We start from the raw sequence: 4,235 nt of genomic DNA on the forward strand, positions 1-4,235 counted from the left end.
GAAGTGAGCACATGTCCACCAGCCACAACCTCACTCTGCCATGTTGTACTGATACTGCCCTGATATCCCAGCAGGGAGCACCCTTCTTTCCAGGCAGCTGTTTTCTCTTGGGATCAGAGCTGCTGCCTGGGACTCAGCTGGGTCCCCTCAGCTCTAGCAGGTACCATGTGCACAGTCTGCAGCGGTGCATGGGCTCTTGGAGTCAGACAATGCAGCAGCCTTGCTTTGGAGGCTGATGTGGAGTACTAAGGTTATCTCCCAGCATCTGGTCCATTCCTCAGCCACTGTGCAGCAACCATTTACTGTGGTGGGACTGATGCTATTCCCAATCACAGGGAGTAACTCCTAACTAAGTGCCAGTCATGGCAATCCCATCCCCTTGCCCTGGGATTGGTTAGGGCATGGGCAGACCTAAGCCAATCAGAGCAGAGCTTTTCCTTGGCCACAATGATGATGTTAGGACTGAGCTAATTAGAGGAAGCTTGGGACTTGTTCTAGAAGGAATGCTCTGCTCTCTTTCCTCTTGGGTGTGAAAGAGAAAGTACATCAGCTTATAAGCAGGAGGGAAGCCTGCCTGAAGATAGTATCAACACAGCGAAGATACAGACCCGAGAATCAGAGAGAGAAGCTGCTTAAACCTTAAGCAAGTCAGACCTGGAGCCTACCTGACTAGTTTTTTTAGTTCCAAGAGCCATTAAGTTCCCTTTATAGTTTAAGCCTATTTGAGTAAGATTTTCTTTGATTTTGCCCTTGAAAGCATCACACCTGATAGAGGCATCATGGTCTGTGGAGGCCAAGGGAGAAGGAAAAGAAAACTTGGAGAGTGGCCATGATGGTTAACGCTATGTGTCAACTTGGCTAGGCTACGGTGACCAGCTGGCCAAACTCCAGTCTAGATGTTGCCTTGAAGGTATTTTAAAATGTGAGTAATATTTAGATCAGTAGACTTCAAGTAAAGCAAATTACCCTCCATAATGTTGATGGGCCTCATCCAATCAGTTGAAGACCTTTAAAACAAAGACTGAGGTTTCCCAAAGAAGAAAGAAGGGGGCCTCAAGTTTACAGCGTAAAAGCCCTGCTTGAGTTTCTAGCAGATTTCAGACTGAAGAGTACAACATGAGCTCCACAGCGAAATCCCAGCATGCTGGCCTACTCTGCAGATGTTAGGCTTGCCAGCCTCCATAGTCACATCAGCCAATTCCTGAAAATCAGTCTCTCTCTTTATCTACCCTATTGGTTCTGTTTATTAGTCAGGCTCTGGAGACCCCTGACTTATACAGTGGCACCAAACTTGGTTACTAGGAAGGGACAGGCACTGGTTCAACTGATTTGGTGGCAAAATCTGATTTGCGAGGTGATGGGCAGAGACGAGATGCAGCATCCTAAGGCTCCAAGAGTCTCGGACACAGTTCAGAAAGGGGTTGGCATCATGGAGCCCAGGATGAGGCAGCAGGGTCTCAACAGGAAGGCACGGTATGGTGACAGAGAACCGGGACGGAACGCCGTCCCCTACAAGATGCTGGGAAGAAAACCGGGCAAGCAGCAGAGTCCTCTTCACTGTACTGCAGCTTCAGGGAGATCTGCAGTCCTACAAGGGACATATGGTTGTGGGACAGCGCAACCAAACAGAGCTTAGGCATGGGCCAACGCACAGTTGTGTCCTGTGCACCTGCCCAACCTGGGTCAGGAGAGGGAGGGAGTAGCTGAGACCTGTGATCTAGGGTCCTGGAGCCACCTAGAAGTCTTTGCTAAGGACAACGGCCCTGGGGCTTGGCAGGGAAGGAAACTCAGGGAGCCACATGGGAACTCAGTGCTACAAGATGATCTTGGGACTAGGAGAGGCTACTCCAATGTCCACTTCGTGTTGGGTCATCCTGGGGACTGGAACAATGTGAGCCTTCCTGGTGGGACCTGGGAGCCCAGAGCGAAGGCATTTCAGTGTCTCTTCCTCTGCAACCAGTCCCCCTCGCTAACTCTCTCCTGGCATAGCGACTCTATCTTCCCAATGCCCCCATGGTGTCTTACAAATGCATTTATTATGGCTCAAGGAAGACAAAGCAGGTAGGCCATAGCTCCCATGTTAACAATCCTACGTTGAATCTTGACCACACATTGAAATGAGACACTCATTTGGATAGGCCCCCAATTAGTAAGTAGCAGAGGTATTTCCAATCTCGTGTCAGATATGCCCAAAGGAACCAGCCTCTTTCTGTTTCTGTATTCAGACTTTGTCTCTGGTGGCCTTCCTACGGGCACTCAAGTAAAGGGCAGCTAGCTTGGCAGGTCTTCCTAGTCTTGCTAGGAGGAAGGCTGTGGTCTCTTGTGGTGCCTTTGACCACCTGCCTCCCACTGTGCACCTCATGGCAAATTTGAGCAAAGCATTTCTGCAAGCCAGTTCAGAGACGTGATCCAGTGACTTATAACTACACCAAAGCCGTGAGAACCAATTCACAGACAAGGTGGTGTCCTCAGGACAAGCCTAGGACTTGGAAGAGCTGTGCTGGATACATGCTTTGCAGGAGGTCAGAGAAGACTTCATCCATGGTCTTGATATTTGTAAAAATGTTATGTAAGGAAAGTAGGTCCCCAACGTCATCACTAAAGCAAAGCTCAAGTAGGAAATCCCAAGTTAGACAATAAAAGTCAACATTTTTATGTTATTTAAGAGACTACAGAGCGTTTTCATGCTCATAATTCTATACTATAAGCATTAGTGCTCTTTCCATAGCTAGGGCGTGATGAGTGATACACACATTTCATTAATTTAGCATAAAACTGACCTTAGCCCTTGCTGCTAGGGAGAGAAAGAACCAAAACTGAATCAGCCTTAAAATTTTCCAAACCAACCTCTCTGGCTCCTACAACATGACACCCTTTCTTGGTGCTCTTCCCCAGAGCCGAAAAGGGAGCAGAGCTCCCCAGAGTGGGCTCGTAGGAGCCTGGACAGAGCAGATGCAGGCTTGCAACTGAAGACTCACAGCAGAGTCTGCAGGCATGAGAAGGACAGAGGACCAGAAATCCATTACCACTGGAAGTGGCAGGGATGGATTCCACCAAGTGGGGGTCTCTGAAGCTTGAGGGTATTAAATAAGCATTGAAAGAAGACTGGCCAGGGGCTGTGGCTCACACTTGTAATCCCAACGCTTTGGGAGGCAGAGGCAGGTGGAATGCTTTGAGCTCAAGCATTGGAGACCAGCCTGGGCAATATGGTGAAACCGCATCTCTACAAATACAAAAATTTGTCAGGTGAGGTGGCTTGTGCCTATGATCCCAGCTACTCGGGAGGCTGAGGCTGGAGAATCGCTTAAACCCAGGAGGCAGAGGCAGCAGTGAGCCGAGATCATGCCACAGCACTCCAGCCTGGACGACAGAGCAAGACTCCATCTGGAAAAAAAAATACTATGAGAGGAACTCTATCCACAGAAGACCTGAGTACAAAGCCTGTGTGACGGGAAGAGCAGGGGAGATTAAGTCACATTTCCACAACTCTGATGTGTCCAGCTTTTGGATAAATAGTAAGACCCCACATACATTATATCACAGACCCAAGGAGACTTGGCACATTGTGTCATTTAACCCTCACAATGAATCTAAGAAATTGGTGCCATTCTTATTCCCATCCTACAGAGGAGCAGACTGAGGTTTAGAGATATCAAAGAACTTATCCATTGTCAGGTAGGATAACGCTTACCTCTGTTTGGAGGGCAGTATTAGGACAACATGATTGGAGTCGCATGATACGATTAATGTCTGCTGCATAATCAGGACTCACATCACCCTGATTGCTCCTATCTTCCTGACGATCTCTTAAAGAACTAAACGTATTTCCAAAGACACACAGCTAAGCTATGGTGGAGCTGGGATTTGAAGGCAGTCATGCCTCTAACCATGACACTGTTCTATGTCCACTTAGCAGAATCTTTCAAAAAAAAAAAAAAAGAACTGCTGCTAACATGCTCCTAAGACCACCCAAGGAGCTGTTGAGTCCTGCCCTTCCCCCACTGCCCTGCCTCTGTCTCCTCCCATGCCAGGAGAAGGTGGAAGACCAGAGTGACTGATCAGATGGCAGCAGCACCCACCTGTGACCCAGCAATCAGAACCCAGTCCCACCACTGCTGCAGGCTGAGCCTGAGCAAAGCAGTCACCATCCTACGCCACAATGAGAACGGCTTCCTGCCTACTTCCTCCGGCTTTATCTTACCTAAATCTCCCTAAACTCTGCACCTCAAGACACA

At 48.5% G+C, this 4,235-nt stretch overlaps 1 pseudogene; it reads left to right on the forward strand.

Moving 5' to 3' along the window:
- The first annotated feature begins 3,668 nt into the window (after positions 1 to 3,668).
- Positions 3,669 to 3,794, forward strand: LOC119470875 (annotated as a pseudogene).
- Positions 3,795 to 4,235: the final 441 nt, after the last annotated feature.

The sequence above is a fragment of the Cebus imitator genome, unplaced genomic scaffold, assembly GCF_001604975.1.
Source record: "Cebus imitator isolate Cc_AM_T3 unplaced genomic scaffold, Cebus_imitator-1.0 Scaffold42, whole genome shotgun sequence".
NCBI lineage: Eukaryota > Metazoa > Chordata > Mammalia > Primates > Cebidae > Cebus > Cebus imitator.